The sequence below is a fragment of the Rattus rattus genome, chromosome 16 (genome assembly GCF_011064425.1).
Source record: "Rattus rattus isolate New Zealand chromosome 16, Rrattus_CSIRO_v1, whole genome shotgun sequence".
In the NCBI taxonomy this organism is placed as follows: domain Eukaryota; kingdom Metazoa; phylum Chordata; class Mammalia; order Rodentia; family Muridae; genus Rattus; species Rattus rattus.
The window spans coordinates 34,426,453-34,447,189 of record NC_046169.1 but is presented as its reverse complement, the minus strand read 5'-3'; positions in this window follow the sequence as shown (position 1 = coordinate 34,447,189).

Below are 20,737 nucleotides of genomic sequence, written 5' to 3'. Positions count from 1 at the left end.
TGAAGCCAGACTTGAGGTGTCTACTGTAAGAACGGAAGAACTAAATGAGAACCAGAATTCGCCAGCAGACGAGACTGGGTATCTGACCGAAGTTTGTGCAGATCGAATTCTGACCGCCACACTGAAGTTTGTGACCGTGGGAGATCGATCACATCCCTAGCAGGTCTGTCCCCTTTTGAAGGGTGGACGCAGACATGGTGACAGAGGCACTTGTTTCACAGCTTCCTCGGGTAGACTGAAGTAGGCTCGCTGACGCAAACTCAGAATGGCGTTCCCTTATTAAACATCTGTTTCTCGCTATGACGTAAACATCACTTTCACAGTGTGAGTTATTACCTGTCTAGACCCTTTGTGGAAGAGATCTTAATTTATCCACGATATCCATCTCTTGGTTGGTTCACACTGCTCAGAAATATCCACCATATGCTTTGCTTCTTATGCTAGCCTCGCACTGTATTAAACACTTAAATGTAGCTTGGGGCTGGTGGGATGGCTCAATGGGTAAGGGCAGTTGTTGCCATGTCTGACTACCCTGTGTTATGAGTTTTGCCTGGAGATAGGGTGATGTGCATTGTCTATCTCTCCTCATGGGGTTCTAGAGACAAACCAAGTTCAGTAGCCCAAAGTTAACCCTAGGGAATCAGCGAGTACATTAGGTTTCCTTATAGAACATGGGTAAGGGGTTACAAGCAGGAGCCTAGATGACCCTAAAGCAGCCACATTGGAAGGTTTGACCCAGCATGTATGAAGGCTTCTCTAGCCTGTATCCTTTAATCTCTCCCCAGGACATGGAGATCGCACGCAGCTAGGAAAAAAAAAAACTGTACATAGTTGGATGAGTGACTGGATAGTGTGTGTGTGTGGGGGGGGGAGACTGTGTTAGTCCTCAGCCCCCAGTGGGGTCACTATTCACAAGTTGAAAAATGCTGACTTAAATGTTGTAGCTTTTAAGGCCTCCTTCCAATTTTCTTCCATTGAAATGAACTGAACTGAGCATATTTGCCCTCCAGCATAAATCCCACCAACTGTGTTGAGTTTGGGGTCAATTTGACAAGAGCTAGAGTCTTCTGAAAGAGAGAACCTAAACTGAGAGAGGATGTCTCCATAAGATTGGGCTGTGGGCAAGCCTGTAGGGCATCTTCTTAAAAAATTATTGATGGTTAGGACCCAGCCCATTGTGGGCGGTGCCATCCCTAGGCTGCTGGTCCTGGGTTCTGTAAGAAAACAGGCTGAGCAAGCCATGAGGAGCAAGCCAGTAAGCAGCACCCCTCCATGACCTCTGCACGAGCTCCTATCCCCAGGCCCCTGCCCTGCCTAAGTCCCTGCCCTGTCTTCCTTCAGTAATGGACTGTGAAGTCAAAAGCGCGAGCCAAGCAAACCCTTTCCTTCCCACCCTGCTTCGGGTCGCGGTGTTTTATCCCAGCCATAGTGACCCTTTCACTTCTTTTTCTTCTGCTTTTTGTCTATTCTTGAATGATTCTTAGAAGACTCGGTTTTTAAACGAGACTATGGGAGTCTCACAACTCAAAAGGATGTGAAACTTAATTTGTGTTTCTGGGTACCTGAGCCACAAACGTGGTGCGCACGTTCCCACTGGCAGCCTGCCTGGATGCCTGGGCGGGTTAGTCAGCTGCACAGTCACTGCTTTTTCTGTCTGTTTTTTTATTAATCTTCTGGTCTTGGTAGCAAGAGGGAAGGCACGGCAAATAACGCAGCAAAACTCTAAGTCGGGTCTTGAAAGGCGCGTGTGTGGGGGAGGGTGGCGGCGTTGGGTAATAAAGTCCCCCAAACTCTCCTTCAGTGACTTATTTCCGGAGTCCCCGATTCAGGGATTAAACCATTCAATGTATTTGTTTTGGCCTCAGAAAGCAATCCTTCTTTTCAGGGGGGACAAAAGCTTAACATTGCTATCCTGAATGGCCCCGGCTAATTGATGTGTCTCAACATCCGTTTGTCCATCCGCCACTCTTATTTCTCTGCCTTTGCTTAAGCGAGGGCCCCCCTCTTAACTCAGGAGCTCTGTGTAGTTTTTTTTTTTTTTAATGTTATGAAATGGTTCTACATTTTTGGCGGTAGGATCTGGCAGAACACTTCCAACTACTTTCTTGTTTTCAAAGGCGGAAATAACCTCACGCTCTCCACTTGAGTCAAGAGGACTTCAGCAGAGCCCCAGTTTGCTGACACACAGCGGGTGCCCGTGGCGCTGGGCCCTGCAGCTTGCTGAGTCCACCAGCCAGACTCTGGCACGAGGTCACAGTGCGGGAACTGGTGGCAATTTTTAGTGTGTCTTGATTCTGGCCTGCCGGGATACTTTTAAGGACAGATTTATGTTGCATTTTAAAATCCCATTATGCTACCTCATGGGCTTGTTGTCAATCCAAATGATATTGATCAATTTCAGTCTTCCAAAAGTCACATTTATAATTTTGCTACGTAGTCAAAATTATTTGCATAGGTACTGTGTCTGGACATGCAGGAAGTTGTAAATCGGAATTATTTATATTTGCTAAAAGAGTTTTGATTATTTTAAACACCCGAGTTGTACCACTCCAGACTGCCATTTTTTCCTCATGTATTCCCATAAGCTCCTGCTAGCACGTGACTTTATTTTTTTTCTCCATAGAAAATACCTTTCAGACGATTAAAAATAGTGTAGCATTACGACTACTTAAATAGAGTATCTTCTGTGGTGTGTGCATAAAGGTCAGTGTTTGTTAATTGCAGAAAACCTGGTCTTAAAAGAATAAAATAAGGGGTTGGGGATTTAGCTCAGTGGTAGAGCGCTTGCCTAGGAAGCACAAGGCTCTGGGTTCGGTCCCCAGCTCGAAAAAAAAAAAAAAAACCAAAAAAAAAAAAAAGAATAAAATAAAACCAACATAATCGCGTTCCTCACATGGTCAATGCCATTTCTGTCTGTTTTTTTAATAAGCTTATTTATTTATTTATTTATTTATTTATGTGTGCGTGTGCATGAGAGGGGGGAGTTAGTGTATATAGGTACTCATAGAGGTCAGAAGAAGGCTTTGGATCTCTTGGAGTTACAGGAGGTGAAGGACTTCTGTGTGGGTGCTGGGAACTAAATCTAAGTCTTCTGCAAGGTCAGCCAGTGTGTGTGTGTGTGTGTGTGTGTGTGTGTGTATGTGTATGTGTGTGTGTAAAAATTACATCATTTTATAGGGATCACGTGCATTTCCCCTTCCACTGGCTTTGTCATTGTTTCAGCCACCAAAATCTTAACAGACACTACACAGGAAGGAACTTGAAATCCAATACACAACACAGCACAGACACACACACACACACACACACACACACACACACACACACACACACACAAACCCTTCACTCCCAAGGACACTAAAGTCCTCATTAGATCACTGCCAGAGACACACAGGACGCAGAATCCCAGCTAGACCTGGGAGCTTAAAACTTGAAATGAAAGCCCTTTGGCTGAGTTCAGCCTGGATCTTCCCAGTAAAGTCAACAGAGATGCCCTAATGAGCAATCAAACACAACTGTAGCAAATGCTTACCGTTCTATGCTATTGAGAGTTCATGCTTGTTATGCAGCAATAGCTAGCTGATACACTTTTGATAATTCAGTGAAGGATGTCATAAACAATGTAACTGCATAAGCAGATTTGAGTGATCTACCCAAGTAAACACCATCTCTGTGAGCCTCAGTTTCTCAGCCTCAGTAACAGGAACAACAGCCAGACTTCTGCTTAGAGAATCCTATTGAGATGAACTCACTGATTAACAACATGCCTTCCCCTGCAATGGGTGTCCAAAACAAGTTCCAGTGCATGGTTTTTATCGTTCTCCACTAAGGAACATGAATTTGAGGGGTCGTAGTCTAATCCCTTTCTTTCTTTCTTTCTTTCTTTCTTTCTTTCTTTCTTTCTTTCTTTCTTTCTTTCCTTTCTTTTTTTTTTCTTGTAAGACAGCATCTCACTATTTTTCCCTGGCTGTTCTGGAACTCAATGTACAGACCAGGCTGGCCTTGAACTCACAGAGATCTGTCTGCCTCTGCCTCCTAAGTACTGGGGTTAAAGCTGTGAGCCACCAGATCAGTGCTTAGAATCTGAAGTCAAACTGCCTCAGGGATATAGTAAATGCTCAGTCAGTAGTCATTATCCCTTGTGTTGTTGTTGTTGTTGTTGTTGTTGTTCTGTGGTCTGCTCCTCAGCGTTCAACTCGACCACCTGATTGTTTGCTGACACCTTGTGTCTGGCCATTGTGATGTGTTCCAAGTCATTTTCATTCTGTCTAAGAAACGGATGAGCTCGTCGTTGTGTAGATCAAGGACTTCACCGAATCACCCCTCAAACAATAATCAGCTACCCAGGAACAATGGTTAGAAATAAGTAGACATATAAACTAGGCGCATTGCATGTTGGGAAAAGATATCAATTGTGCCCCATCATCCCCCTATCCTTCTGGGTAACCAACACTCACCTACATTCTACCGAGCCATCAAAATGTATAGAGTGGGTGAATGGGGCATACTACATATCTGTAATTTCATCACTTAGGAGGTGGCGGCTGGCGGGTCAGAAGTTCAAGGTCTTCTTCAGCTACATGGCGAGTTCAGGACCGGTCTGAGATACGTGAGACTCCATCTCAAAAAAAAAACAAAAAAAAAAACAAAAAAACCCAAAGCAAACAGCATAATGGGTGTCTTATTTCTCTTCTTTGCTCCATGCTATTCCCAGACATGCTTGGCTGGCAGGGACCTCCACCCTAGTAATCACTCATTCCATCAGCCGCTGACCTGGAACCCATCACAGCGGCCAGACACAAGGTGACGGCGAACAAGCAGGTGGTCACCATTGAACTCTGAGGAGCAGACTACAAAAAAAAAAAAAAAAAAAAAAAAAAGCTTTTTCTGGTTTACCCATGTGAGAAAATGCCGACGCTTTCTCGAAAGCATCCTGCGAAGCCGACTAATCTTTGGATTCATGTTCTCTAAACATTTTAAATGTGATGCTTCTTGGTGACTAATCCAGGAGCTGCAGACAGAACTGCCATGCCAGGTGGAGCCATGGATTTAGAAAGGGGTGGGTGTCCAAAACCAACACCTGGGAGCAGCCAATCACGTCCTCCAGCCCACAGGCAGCGCATGCGTGTGTGGAGGGCTGCGCGGCTCTGCTTTGATTCTTGTTTAACGCCTATTGGCCGCAGGTTGGGCACGTTTACGTTATTGACCAAATGGTACCCGTCACCCCAACATGAGAAAATTTTGCACCTGCCTTGAAAGACTCGAAGCTGGCAGCCTCCCTCGCAGTCTCTGAAAAGCTCCTGGATCAGTTTTAATTCTTAAAGCCCCAGCCTTTGTGAGTTCAGATCCCCTAGCATTTGGTGGGTCCGTGGGTGTGTGCTTTACCCTCACAGCTGCAGCTCTCGCCACAGACACCCCTCTGTGGAAATGCAAGGAATTTTACAAAAGGGTTACCCTGACCTCACACTGTCTGTGAACTCTAGCCCTTCCCCCCCACCCCCCCACCCCCGCTTTTAACTGTTCACAGGAGATCTCGTTTCCCTCCCCACCAAATTCAAACTCTGTCAGGCTTTAAGGACAACTGCCCTCTTAGACTCTGCGCTCCTCTGCTGTAGATCGGACAATGAATGAAAACAAAACAAAACAAAACAAAACAACAACAACAAAAAAAAAAAAAAAAAAAAAAAAAAAAAAAAACAACCACAACCTGCGTCTATGGCAGACATCAATAATCGATCACAGAATGTTCATCCAGTGCCTGGATCCATCCTCTACATCTGTAAGTGATCGAGAGCATCACTAATAAATCGAATTGGGCTGCTATGAATTATTGTCATTCTGATTAAAAGACTTTAATAGAAAAAAAGAAAAAGATTAAAGCCAGAAAGGGAAAATGACTTCCTGGTACCCAAACAGTGAGTCAGGGCTGAGGGTATAGTTCAAGTGTCTCTAATTCCCTGGCCTGCGCTCCCCAAGGCTAAGAGACAACTGTGTCTCTGAAGATTCAACCCAGCTCTCCGGACTAAGCATGCACCAAAAATGTTTACTTACATAATAGACACACTTTGCGTATATTAAAAATAAATGTAAGAAATAAGAGAACAGTGGCCAATTTGCATTCTTCCCACAGGCTGAGAAAGAGAGAGAGGGTGTATTAGTTAGCTAGTACCACAACAATGTTGGGTAACAACCCATTCCACAAGCCAATGGCTAATAGCAATGGGCGTTCAATCTTACAAGGGAGCCTGCAACGACCTTGGGTGGAGCCAAGGTGGGGGCTTTGCTTGTCGGCCAATGTCTACTTTGGTGTCCTGGATATAAGGGGAATGACCCAGCTGTGGCGGTGGTTCATCTAGTAAAGCGCTTGCCATGTATGTATGAGGACCTAAGGTTGACCCCAGAACCCATATAAAAAGACAAGAAAAGGCTGGGTGTAGTGGTGCATGTACGTCATCCCTGCCTTGGGAGGTGGAGACAGATTTATGCATAGTCCTTGTGTCCTAGTTGTGTAGGGTGGGGGTTGGGGGAACCCAAGGTCATCCTCTGGCCTCTACATATGTGCATCTACACACACACACACACACACACACACACACACACACACACACACCACGCACGGTGTGGGAGTAGGTCACTCTTTTTCATTATAGCTTAAAGGGAGCTCAAAAGCAAGTATGCTCAACATCACGGCTCAACCTGTACCTCCTTGTACTGTGTGGACCAAGTTCTACCCAAGTCTGAATGCACGGACGTGAGGGAACAGTCTTCACCCTCGGTAGAAGAGAAATAACTCGTGGCTATGGATACTTGCGACACAATAACAGAAACCACAAAAATGAAGCTTAAAGTTGACAATAACGTTTTAATAAGAGTTAGGGTAAACCAGAGAAAGCTATTAAGACAGCCCCTGCTGTTCCAGATCTTTCTAGAGAAAGGGCTGATGTGCTTTGGAGCACCCACCTGAATCCCAGAGAAGGCAAAATCGTGTGTTGTGTTAATATTAGTGGGTGCTCTTGCTTTAGGGATGGCTGTGTGGGAGTTCTTGGGAGGTAGATCATGAGTATTTTAGTGCTTAGACTATGAACTCCCGAAGAGCTATCTTTCAGGCATTCTTCACACAGTTTGACCCTAGTGCTTTGAAAAAGTATAGTGCTTTCGAGAGGAAATGTTGAGTAAAGTATAAACCCTTGGTGGTGAGCGGTCAAAATGGTGGGGTGTTGGGGACAACTGTGGTGTAAGCCCTAAGGCTCAGGGGCTACTGAGGAGGAGAGAGGTGGGAAGCCTGTGCTGTGAGGCAGCAACTTCTAGTTAGGGTGGGGCAGCTGTGCCTGAGAAATCTAAGCAACACAGATGCCTAGGCAAGACTTGCATAGTGAGCACACATTAAGGCCCACCCCTAGATGAAGAGTTACGGGTAATCAGTGGCTGGTGAGAGAGGAGGAATAGGGCTTCTCCAGGGATGAGCCCCTTGATAGATGATCCAGTCCCAAGTGGTCAGCACTGAATGGATCAGTAGCCTGTCTGTCTGTCTGTCTATCATCTATTTATCTATCATCTGTTTATCTAGTATCTATCATCTGTTTACATATTATCAATCTATCATTTATCTATCATCTATCTATTGTCATCTATCATCTATCTATCCAACTATCTATCATCTATCTACCTACCTACCTATCACATCTATCTATCTATCTATCTATCTATCTATCTATCTATCTATCTATCTATCTATCTATCTCATCTATCTATCTATCTATCTCTCTCATCTATCTATCTATCTATCTATCTATCTATCTATCTATCTATCTATCTATCTCCCTTCTATCTGTCATCTCTCCACATAAGAGGAAGGGTAGAGATGATGTAAATACAGTCCTTGTGTAAAAACTTCTCAAAAAATTAAATTAAAAACCTTTGTAGTGAGCATGGGGTTTGGAGAGGACCAAAGACACTGCTGCACCCTTAACAAGAGGATCCTGAGCGTGCATGTAAACCTCTGCGTCTCCCTCCCTCGGACAAGAGGCCACATCAACCTTTACAGGTACATACTGAGTGAAACAACCCAAGCAGAGTGCCTGGCTGTTGAGATAGCCTACCTAACATTTCTATTCAGACTATTAGACTTCGCTCCCTCCCTCATCTCTGTCTGTCTTGTCTCTGTCTCTCCGTCTCTCTCTGTATGTGTGTGCATGAGAGAGAGAGAGAGAGAGAGAGAGAGAGAGAGAGAGAGAGAGAGAGAGAGATTATGATGAAGAGATGCACACGCCACAGTTTGCATGTGGGCATCAGAGAACAACTTTGTGGAGTTAGTTCTCTCTCATCCCATTTTTACACAGTTTTGAGGATCTAACTAGGATTGCCTGGCTCATATTTTGTGGCGGCAAGCACCTTTACCCACTGAGCCTGGTTATTTTGTGGTTATTGATGATGATGATGCTTTTTTGTTTTTTGAATATGGTTTTCAACCTCATCTTCTAGGAGAACGTCTCCCCATGAACTTGGAACTCGTCCATCTGGCTAGGTGAGCTGGCCAGGGCTCTAGGCATGCACCTCTCACCAAATCCCCAGCTCTGGTTTCTCGGGCATGTACCGTCATGCACATTTTTTTTTTAACACGAGTTCCAGCGCTTGGACCGAGTTCCTCACACTTGTGAGTCAAGCCGCTGACAGTTCAAAGGATGGCGTCAGGGTCCAGCAGGCAGCACAGTAAGTAGCTCCCAGTTCTGTTCCCCAGCTCTCATGACACATGCTTAAAGTTACACGCCAAGTCCAAGATTAAAATTCAAGGCAAAATCCTTTTTATCGTAACAACAAGAGAAGAACTAGATACACCAAGGCCTCAAACTTCACCTTAATCCCCAAGGTGGCTTAAGAAGTACCTGTGTCTCTTCTGGTTCCCTTGGAGAAGGTGGGACTGTACCTGTGGGCATGTGAGGTAACGGTCACACAGTCAGGAAGCAGAGGGAGAGAAGTGCTGGGTCTCGGCTCGATGTATCCCGTGTGTTCTGTCTGGGACCCTAGACCATGGGGGTGACTCACTCATACTTAGGTGTGTCTTCTTGCTGAAACCAGCCTTATCTTGAAACTCCATCCCAGACAGACTTAGGGATCCATCTCCATGGTGATTCTAAGTCTTGTCAGGTTGAAGATCAAGATGGACCGCCCCACGTCTTACAGAAGCACCCACAGAAGAGTACAGTTCTATGTGCCTTCCTTAGGTGATTTCAAGGAAACTTCATGCTTTCTGTTGAGTTTCCATTCTTCTACCCAGAGGACAAGGATGATTATCAAATGCCAACTAAGAGAGGCCCACACACCAGCCAGCGCTGGCCCAACCTTTATTTTATTTGGCTTGCTTGGCGTTCTATCTTTACAAGAACCAGCATTTAAAGCTGAGGGCATTACAGGTAGAAATAGGGAATCTCTAACTCTGGAAGATTTATCACATTGGGTTCAATGGCCCAAGACTGCAACCGTAGGCACAGGTGGGCTATGGCCCCTCAGAGATGGTACCCATTGCTCTCTGCTCCACTGGCGGTGCCCAAACACTACCTGTTTCCTCCTGCACGGGGCAGGTTCCATCATCTCTACTCCCCAAGAGCTGCTGTCAGTACTTGAGTCAGAGCTCCTGGGACCACATAGCTGACGAGTCTAACTCGGGATTTGATGGTGATCTCCTTTGGTGCTTCAGTTTCTCAAGTCGAGAAGATTTTCTCATCCAGTTGCCTTGAAGTTTAAGCCATTGGGTTTGGAGACCCCAATCCATTTGAAACCCTAATCGTTTCTATGATTCGTTGACCCAGGAAAAGTCTCGTTTGAATATAGGTCGACAGGGGCATACACACCACCATCTGCACAAGATGCTTCACCTGAAAACTCCACTTCTAGAATGCAAGGTATAGCTTGAAAACATACCTATAGTCCTAACGCTTGGGAGGTAGAGGCAGGGGGATCAGAAGTTCGAGGTCATGCTGGGTTGCATAGTGAGTTCAAGGCTAGCCTGGGCTACATAAGACTAGGCATTTAAGTAAGGGTCATGTCTATCCTTTTATTTGCAGTGGACCCTAACTTTCCATCAGAATGTTCAACTATGGTCCTGTGTAGACAATTCTGAGGTCTGCCCAGGCCTCTAGAGAAGCAGCCTCCAGCCAGAGGTCACCATCTGGTCCCAGTTCCCACTTCCTTCCTCATTCACTCTTTCAAAGAACAGAGAGAAAAATCAAGCCAGCTCTAACCAAATGACCCGTGCTGAGCAGAGCATGCTAGGGCCAGGAGGGCCCTGACCCTCCTATGGAGGTAACAAATTGGCTGCTATGTCTGTGCCTGGCCTGAGAGGAGGGGCAGGAAGGGGGAAATGGGGAGGTAGAGGGCAGTGTGGGACAGAAGTGGGGTCACAGGGTCAGCAGCCTGCCCCTTCAGGCGTCCACACAGCAGCTCCATCCACTCCTTCCCAGGAAATAGACAGCGCCATGGGTCATGGTGTGCAGAGGTCGGGGGAGGCCACGGCATGCACACACAAGCATGTGTCTGTGTGCTCTAGCGTGCATGTCCCTCCCAAGCTAGGGGCAGGGAAAGGCAGTGAATTGAATTCTTTTACAAGCTCTCAAAGGACCTCTGACCCCATCTTCAGTTTGTGAGCCCATAAGATACACTTTGATTTTTTTTTTTTCTCTGTGGTGCAGTTTGGCTTTGGGGTGTAGAGTTTCTGATACTGTATTCCTGAGTGCAGACCTGTCTTTTGTTTCGTAGTGCATGCCTCTGGAAGAGAACTTAAGCTGCGGGTTCCTCAGTTTCTCATTTCAAAAAAGGAAAGTGAGCTAGGTGAATTAGTACTCATTTGTCATGGCAATGCTTGGGAGGCTGAGGCAGGAGGATTGTGAGTTTGAGGCCAGCCTGTGTTACATAGTAAGACCGTTGGCAGGGCAGAGGAGAAAGAGGTAGAGAGGGAGAGGGGGAGCAAGAGGGGGAGGAGGAGGAGGAGGAGGTGGAAGAGGAGGAGGAGGAGGAGAGAGGGAGGGGGAGAGAGAGAGAGAGAGAGAGAGAGAGAGAGAGAGAGAGAGAGAGGCAAAGAGGAAAGAAAGGAGAAGACAGGGAGGGAGGCAGAGAGTAAAGGAGAAAGAAAGAAAGGGAGGGAGGGAAGAAGGTGTAATAACTTGTTCACATTTATAAAAACTTAATATTTATGAATATCTTGTCAAGAGAACTAAGTTCACGTTGTAATTATTCAGTCGAGCAACTTTACACTCTTCGTATGCGACTTTAACATCTGTATACAAAATCATCTTAAAATATATCACATAAGCCCTTCCAACCTCCAAAAAGACTTATTGCATGTCCTAGGTACAAATGAGGAAACCGAGGCTTAGGAAAGCTCCATTCCCTGTCCAGAGTTTCTTGACAGAGGACTGAAGAAGCCAGCCTTAGTCCTAACATGTGACTCCTGACCAAGCACCTTGATCTGCAGTCAATGGATGGATGTGTAGATGGATGGATGGATGGATGGATGGATGGATGGATGGATGGATGGATGTGTGATTGGGTGGATGAATGGGTGGATGGATGAATTTGTGGATGGATGGATGGATGTGTGGATGTGTGGATGGATGTTGGATGGATGGATGGGTGGATGAGTGGATAGATGGATGGATGGATGGATGTGTGATTGGGTGGATGAATGGGTGGATGGATGAATTTGTGGATGGATGGATGGATGTGTGGATGTGTGGATGGATGTTGGATGGATGAATGGGTGGATGAGTGGATAGATGGATGGATGGATGGTTGGATGGGCGAGTGGATGAATGAAAGGAGGGAGGGAGGGGTGAGTAGATGAATGGATGGATGGACGTGTATGTGTGAATGGATAGATGGATGTGTGGATGGATGAATGGATGAGTAAAAAGCCATCAGTCAGTCTTACTTTATATACTCATTCCATTTGAATTTGTGTCCAGGCTCCAGGGATAGTCAGGCTTCCCCTGCCTGTACACACTTTCCTCTGTCCTGCCCCCTGACACTGGTCCCTTGGTCTCCATCACCACTGTGCAACTGCTATGCCTGCCTGCTCCCAGCTCTGCCTTCCTAGTAAGGCCCTCAATATCACTCCAACCTTTGGGCCTCCTGCCTTAATTCTCCCTGACTGGCCTAATTGCTTTGCCCTGTGGTGAGGGGAGACCTCCCACATGCGACAACCCCCAAGGATGTGCTGTGGCAGGAGGTAAGAAAAGGGGAAGTCAAGACAGCCAATGAAGCCAGAGCCAGGGTCCACTGAGCCAATGAGGCTAAAGCCAGGGTCCTCTGAGCCCATGGTCACAGCCCCACTCTGGAATGTTTGATGTTTACAATTGAATTTGAAAAGGAGTGTGGTCTGGGGGCCTCCCCAGTGCTACCTTCAATGTTTGTCCTGCGGCTCATTACCCTGTGACACTTAACACATCATCAAACTGCTTCACAGCCATTGCCAGCACAGCTCCTGGTCCTGGAGTCACTGGCAGTGGGGCATACTGACCTCCCAGTAAGGGGAGCTGAGGCCCAGAGCACACACTGGGGTGGTGTGTGTGGGTGGGGGTGGTGGATCAAAAGCCATCCCAGGAAAAACAGACCTGCAACTGAATTAGAGACCCAAGACCCTTGACCTCCCCCAAGCCCCAGTGATAAGACTCAGAGTTCAGGCAGGGGTGGGGGTGGGGGGGGGTCTGGCATGGTGTCTCGGAGAAGCATGGTGTTTGCTGGTGTATAGCCACTTTGCTGCAACCAGTGACCACTGCAAAGTATCCTAGCACCTCTGTCAGGCCAAGAACGCCCACCTCAGAAGCTGCCACTGGGAATCCGGTGTTGGTGCTTACACAGACGGACGGTTGTTTCAAGTAGCCCCCACTCCTCTCATCCTGCACTCTGAGCGGCAGAGTCAGAGGAATCCGGCTTTCAACTGTCAGGGCTTCCTGCACCCAAGCTGTCTTCGGATTTTGCCAAAAGCCACAATGAGGCGAGCAACGAACCTTAAGTACTCAAGCGGCAAGTTCCAGTGAAGCCGGCTGCACCAAATGTTTCTTTATGCAGAGATATGCAATACATGTATTGTCATGTGCGTACATTATTCAGACAGGGGAGGGAATCTCCTGTGTGCACAGCATCATGAACCATTTATCGTAACCGCCTCAAGTGCACAGAAGAGGAGAGGGAAGGGGCTAGAAGGATGCTACAGTGGATAAAGGGGATTGCTGTCCAAATGGCACAACCGACGCTTGATCTCTGAGCCCCCGCGTAAATGTGGGGGCGAAAGAAACAACCCCACAACGTTGTTCTTTGACAGCATGTGCCAAAAGCAGATGCACACGCTCACACAATAATCCACACATACACGTATGTAACGACTAGAAGGACGCAGATAATTTAGCTTTTAAAAACCAGAGACTGGGGGCCCACAGGAAACCTGTGGAACCTGAAGCCTTGCTCTTTCCAACCGTAGTTGGGCCTTCGCAGCGGGCTAGGGAAATAGGACGCAGAGGGCACCCTGTGGGTCAAGGTATGGCTGGGCCCCTTCTCCTCTCCTGGTTTCCAGCATTCCACTGGAGCCTCTGCAGTTCTTAAATCTCCTTGACATAGTGGCCGAGAAGGGCCGGCTGTCACAGCTGACGTGCGGTAATGAGGCAGGGTTAATACTCAGGAGGTCACGCTGCCATTCCGCATTTCATGGGTATTCGGTAACAGGCAGTAACCAATGTGGAGTCCGAGAGGTACACAGTAAGGGCCAGGGTTAGAAGCTGACACTGGGTTCTCATGGTATATGGATGATGCCCCGAGATGCTGGGATCATGGCCTTGTCTTCCCTCTTACCTCTGACCCTACTCTGCTATGGGAACTGACTGCTCTTCGCTCAGCTCTAAGAGTAGTGATTTCCCCAAGACGCTAGAAAAAGTGTCTGTCCTGCAGACACAGGATATGGAGGTGTTTGCTATCCACCTAACTTGATTTGAAGCTGCCTAGGAGATACACCTCTAGATAGGTCTATTAGGTCATTTACAGAAGGGGAAGGACCCGCTCTCAAGGATGCTCAGAGCACGCCGTGGCTGGGCTCCCAAGCTAAATAAAAGGGGAAAGGCAGAGGAGCACCAGCATCCCTCTCTCTGCTTCCTGATTACTGGGAATGGCTGCCCCAAGCCCTGACGCTATGCTTTCCCCACCATGACGGGCTGAACCCTCTGAAACAATGAGCCAGAATAGACCCTTTGTTCTTCCCCTGTCAGGCATTTTGTCACAAGGAGAGCCACTTGTGTACACTATACTTTTGCTAAGCTGTCAATCCAAGAAGGAGGGTGGGGCTTCCAGGGCAGATTGTATGGGGAGGCAGAGTGAAGCTGAGTGTGGCAGCCCAAACCTGTAATTCCAGCACTCCAGAGGCTGAGGCAGGAGGACGATGAGTCCAAGGCAAGACCTGACATTTTCAAAAGAAGACAAAAAAAATAAAAATAAAATAAAATAAAAGGATATGGGAAAAGTTGGGGAAGAGAAAAAGCACAATCAGGGTATACTATATAAAAAATTTTAATAAAGAAATCAAATTAAAAAATTTATCCTTGTCATCATTGAGGAAGAAGGAGGGACCGGGGAAGAAGGAAGAGAATGATGAGAAGGAGGAGAGGAAGGAGAAGGGAGGAGGAGGAGAAAGAGAATAGGGAGAAGGAGACAGAAGAGAAGGAGATGGAGGAGGAGGGGGAGGGCAGGAAGGGGAGGAGGGGGAGAAGTCATGCTTTGTCCAGATGACCTGTGGGTGCAACATATATTCAAACAGGAAACCAAGACAAGGCTCACCCACACCCAAGCGACTCCAGCTGCAGTTTGTTGCAGAATCCTACACTTGGGGAAAGCGGGGGCGTGTCCATGCTGGTTGAATTAACTGTTGGAGGGACTGGAGATATGGATCACATGGTAGAGAGCTTGCCTAGCAAGCAGGAGACCACCAGTTCCACCCAGAGCACTGCAAAAACCAGTGTGGTGGTGCAGACCTGCCATCCCAGAGCTCAGGAAGCGGGGATGGGAAGAGTTCAAGGTCATCTTCAGCTACTCGGAGTTTGAATGCACCCTGGACCTCAATGGAACTCTATCTCAGAAGAACTTAAATTTAAAAAAAATTTTAAAGTAATAGCAAACTTCTCGGTATCTTTAAATGAACACGCTAAGGTTGGGGAATCAAGTAAATCCCAATAAAATCATTTGGAAATCCTTTTGCCTTGAAATCACTGGATTAGTTTATGAGCTTGGAGTTACAGCAGGTTCAAACACCATTAGGGGGACAGCCCTGCCTGAGAGTGGAGCTTGACAGTCAGTGAGACTGTTTGTAGACCAACTGACAGATAGACAGACGGCCTTTCGAGTTCTCTTGCCCCTTGGCTGAGCTCACTCTAAAAGATGTCCCGTATTGCCCTGTAAAGTTCCACGGTGGGGGGAGGAGGCAAGAACCATTGCTTCTACTGTTTTATCTTACTTTGTTTTGGCTTTAAACTCACATGTAGCTGTGCGTCTATGCATCAGTGTGTGCATGTGAGTGCACTGCCTGCAGAGGCCAGAAGGGGGCATCAGATCCCATAGAGCTGAGGTTGCAAGCGGTTGTGACGTAAGCTACCCAATATGTGTAATGGGACTTGAACTGGCGTCCTCTCTCTAGTCCCTGATTGCCTGTAACGTTGCCTAGCTTTGGTGGTCAACCCTGCCTCAAGACCTACATTGAGGGGAGTCCCCAAGGCACAAACCTTTTCTTTCATCTTTGAGGTTCTGCACCTCATTACACCCCAAAGCTCTGACTGATATTGACCCACAGGAGGCACATCTCCCAAGCTCTAGCAAACCCTAGGCCCACGTTCCCCACCCTTAGAAAGATGCATCTCAAGTGCAAGGCCCTGGGTTCGGTCCCCAGCTCAAAAAAAAAAAAAAAGAAAGAAAGAAAGAAAGAAAGAAAGAAAGAAAGAAAAGAAAAGAAAATAGAAAGATGCATCTCCACCAGACGGCAGAGTTTACAAGGGACCTGTAATTCATAAGACTCTACCAAGTACTTGGCTTTTCCCTGGGTGTCTGGGGCATGCAAGGATGAAAGGAGGGACTGGGTCTCCCAAGCAGGCGGCTTCCCAGCACAGAGCCAGCACTGGGCTTGTGCATTGTGAATGACCACATTTTCTTTGCTCATAAATGTTGCAAGCTCCCTTACAGTCCTCTTAATAAATTATACCCCGCCTCTCTTTTAAGGCACCTTTGTTAGATAGTCAGTCTCCCAGCTGCATTAACTCTCCATTACTCTGTTACGACATGATGACGTTGCAAGCAGAGAGCTGGAACCCTGACACCCTCAGCCCGGCAGGAGACAGAGAACAGAGAGGGCCCATTAGGATGCTGTGGCCGATGGCACCATTTATTTTTCCCAGAGACTATTTTCTGATGCTTTTAAAATAATGGACTCTAAGGTCTCCCTTCCATAACAAACTCCCCGATAGCTTGCCAAGGACAGAGCCCAAGGCAGGTTAAAGTGCCCCGCGGTGCAACTATTTCTTCAAGTTCTTGATATTCCCTAAAAGATGGATTGGATCTCTTCAACACAGACCACTCTTTTGGTCAGTGGTTGATAAGCAATTCAGGCCTCCATGAGGAACATTTCTAAGCCACACGGGTTTGCTGTGTGTGGATCGGTATAGGGAGTTGAAGAGACTGCGGATTAGGGAGCACTTTAACTGACTTCTAAAGCCCAAGTGTTCGAGGCCACGCCCCCAACAGGCCATCTTTGTGAATATGTGTGTATGTACATGTGTATATAACCTTTCCTCTCGGAAAGATAGACTGGAGGATGATGGGTTCAAAGCCAGCCTAAGCTATGCTTGTCTCAAAACAAAACAAATTCTTTTCTTTTAAACTGAAAACGCACAGCGTGCCCACTGTGTGCTTACATATATACCTACTGTGAGCTTGTATAGATACAGCACACTTGTGCCTGGTCGCCAATCAGTGCTGGGTACACTTTCTTTTACAGTCCAGCCATGAGGCTGCCCTTCCACGCAGCACAAAGACAAGTCCCTTGCACGGACCAGGTCCGAATGTTTACAAAGCACTCTCGCACACATTAACTCATCAGCAGAGAATCCGCTGACGGGGCCAAGATGAGAAATGGATGGCCGAAGGGTAATACATCATGGACCAGAATAATCGTTTAGCCCCTTGGATAGAGGCTTCCATCCAAGCTTGGATTACAGCTCTCAGCCACACACAAGGCAGATCGATAGCAACACCATCTTCACGCCGGAAGGGATTGTGGAGATGACTGTCTTTGTCAGCCCAGGCTCCATGAGAAAGTGCCCTGAGTAGTTGGCTCAAACAACAGATATATGCCTTTCAATTCTGGTCAGAGAGGCAGCACGGATGGGTTCTAGTGAGGGCCTCTTCCTGCCTGGCAGAAAGTCACTGAGGTGGTGTGGATGGGAAACATCCCCTCACATGCCTGTGCACTTGCCCACTAGGCGGTGGCACTGTTCTAGAAACCTGTGGGAATCTTTAGGAGGTGGAGTCTAGCTGTAGGAAGTGCGTCACTAGTGGCGGCCCCTTTCCACTTCCGGTCTGCTCTCTGCTTCCTGACTGTGGGCAAATAATGAGCAGCTGCCCCATGGTCCTGGCGAGGTGCCTTCCTTTGTCATGCCTGACTCCGTCTCCTCAGACTCTGAGATGGAGTGAACCCTTTCCACCCACTTGTCATGTATCCAGCTGCAGCAATAAGGAGAGAAGAACAGAAGAGACATACTTGATGTGTCTCCCTTAGTGGAGAAAGGTCTCTCCCTCTGACACGGACACAAACTCCATCACAAGATCCTTCCCTCTGTAACTACCTAGGCATGATGGGTCTCCAGAGGGCAGACCTCCTAATTCCACCCACTGGAGATCTGAGCTACCACACTCAGTTTTGAGTGGGGGGGCAGATTGGTCGTTTATATGAATGTCCTGCCCCATCCCTCACTCCGGGTCCAGCAAAAGCGACTGGGCTAGTTGCACAAGGAGCATCCTACTCTGCCATGAGGTAGACAGACACTGGGTAACCTTAAATGAGGTCTTGCTTTCTCTAGTTCTTCGTCTGGCTTGCTGGCTGTAAACTGAGGTCGGACATCCCAAAACATCATCCCCCAAGCCCTTTGGGAAGAAGAGCCTGGTTTTTTTGGCCAAGCATCCCACCTCCTGAGAGCTTGGGATCGTGCCGTCTTTATTCAGGAGAAAAGAAGTTTTCTGGCTGCAGGCTTTGTCAATTACTTTCCTGTACTGACATCGCTTTTTATGTTCTAGGACGAGGTCACGGAGGATTTTCCAAATTTATTTGACAACATACGGAATATACATTCTGCCTGCTTTCGAGAGGGATTAGAGTCATGGCGGAATCCAGGTAGGGAAAAAAAAATATGTGAACAAGATGAATGTGGAAGCTTGCTTTGAGCTCTGACATTTACAATGTTGCCATTTTGAGCATTTCATCCCCGGCTTTTGTCTGTATTCATGGGGAATAGTATATTAGCCCTGGGACAGCTGTAACAATCAGACTTTGTTGCAGGGGAACCCAGCTCCAGAAAAGCAAAAAGCTCTCGGTGGAGTGGGACATGCTAGAGTCCACACTCAGGAGGCCGAGACAGGAAGGATTGTGAATTCAAGGCCAGGCTGGGCTATCCAAAGACCCTGTCGGAGAGAGCACCAGCAACAATGAAAAAAAAAAATCAAAAGCTGAGTAAGTAGTTTAAATTAATGGGGACTTTAAAGACCAGGATTCCATGCTCATGATGTCAGCTGGGCCATGCTGCCCTGAGAACTACAAGGCTAAAACTGTCAAGGACCTTCCTCCTACTATCCAAGGGGTGGGTAACAGTCTGCACCCCTTAACTCACAACTACCTCTCCCACCCTGTCTCAGTGGTCAGTGGGCCATTTCTCTGAGATCCCTGAGATTCTCTGTAGGCTCCGCCCCACAGAATGGCCCCAGTTCCAAATGAGGTCACATTTCAAGGTACAAGGGCTAGGACTTTGTATAACGCACTCATAACTCAGTGGAGGTAGGAGGACAGACATGAAATAGATTGCTTACCTTAAAAAGAAATTAGAAATTATACAACCGACAAAACTGAATGGTTTGTAATAAACTGACCAGGAAGTAACTGGATTCCTGTCTGGCTGACTGGCATGGTCACTGACGTCATCACTATTAAATCCCTACATCCCGCCCCCATCTGCCTCTCTCATTCCTCCACTTTGTCCTTACTTGCTTTCTTTGTTGTTTTGTCTTTGTGGGGTGTGGATGTGTATGTGCATGCGTGTCATGTCTGCTTGCCTATGTGTGTGCATGCTTGTGTTTGTGTACATGTCTGTGTCTCTGTGTGTGTGTCTGTGTGGCTCTGTCTGTGTGTGTTGCTCTCTGTGTATGTCTGTGTTTGTGTGTATGTGCCTGTGTGTCTGTATGTGTGGCTCTGTGTGTATGTGTCTCTGTGTCTGTGTGACTCTGTGCATGTGTCTCTGTGTGTGGCTCTGTGTGTGTTGTGTGTGTGTATCTGTGTCTCTGTGTGTCTGTGTAGCTCTGTGTGTGTGTATGTGTGTGTGTGTCTGTGTAGCTCTGTGTGTGTATGTGTGTGTGTGTCTGTGTAGCTCTGTGTGTGTGTATGTGTGTGTGTGTCTGTGTACTGTGTCTCTGTGTGTCTGTGTAGCTCTGTGTGTGTGTGTGTATCTGTGTCTCTGTCTGTGTCCTATGTGTTTGTGTGTATTCTGTATGTATCCTTGTGTGTGTGTGTCTGTCTGTCTGTCCAGGTGGAGGCAGTACTCTCTATGTAGCCAGAGAGACCTTGAACAGTTTATCTTCCCGCATCCATCCCCTGACTCCTGAGAAAGCAATGGTTTGTGCGGTTATGGGATGGAACCCAGAGCTTTGTGCATGCTAAGCAAGCCTCTACCATAACTAACCCCCAACTCCCTTCCTCCATTTCTTGGGATTGGATCACAGAAGCTGAGCTGACAGGTGAAGGGATCAGGGTTCAGCTATGTTGACGGTCAGAAGTGTTGGCTGGACCTGGCTCACTCTGGCTGTGCTCTGGGGTTATGTCAGTCTCTGGGGTATTGACATGTCCTTACACGGTCCAACACAACGTATCTTCATCTAGACATTGTGATGTCTCTGATTAATTGCTAATTGCTTTCATTTCCCCATCTTCCAACATCTCCCTCCCCATTTCTCAGTATCGCCTAAGAAGTGGGTTAGCCAGCTTCCTTTGCACTGCTGTGAAAAATAAGCTGGTCAGCATCTGTGGGGTACCATGAGAGCAAGAGATAGTAACAGAGCCCCAGCTTCCACAGCTCTTATATGTTCTCCCACTCCCCCTTCCTCTTCCCCTCCCCCTCCCTCCTCCTCTTTCCCCCTCTTCCTTCCCCTTCCCTCCCCTTCCCCTCCCTCCTCTCCCTGTCCCCCTCCCCATGCCCTTCCTCCCACCTTTCCTCTCCCTCGCCCCCCCTCCCTCTCCCTCCCCCTCTCCCTCTTTCCTTCCCCATTCTCCTCTTTTCTCCTCTCCTCTCTCCTCCTCCCCTTCCTTCTCCTTCCCCGTCCCTCCCTCTTCCCCTCCCCGTCTCCCTCTCCCCCCCCAACTCTATCTCTCCCCCTCCCCCTGCCTCCCTCTCCCCTCTCCCTCTTGTCTTTGTCTCTCTCCCTCCCTGCATCCCACTGCCTCCCTTCCCCCCGTGTG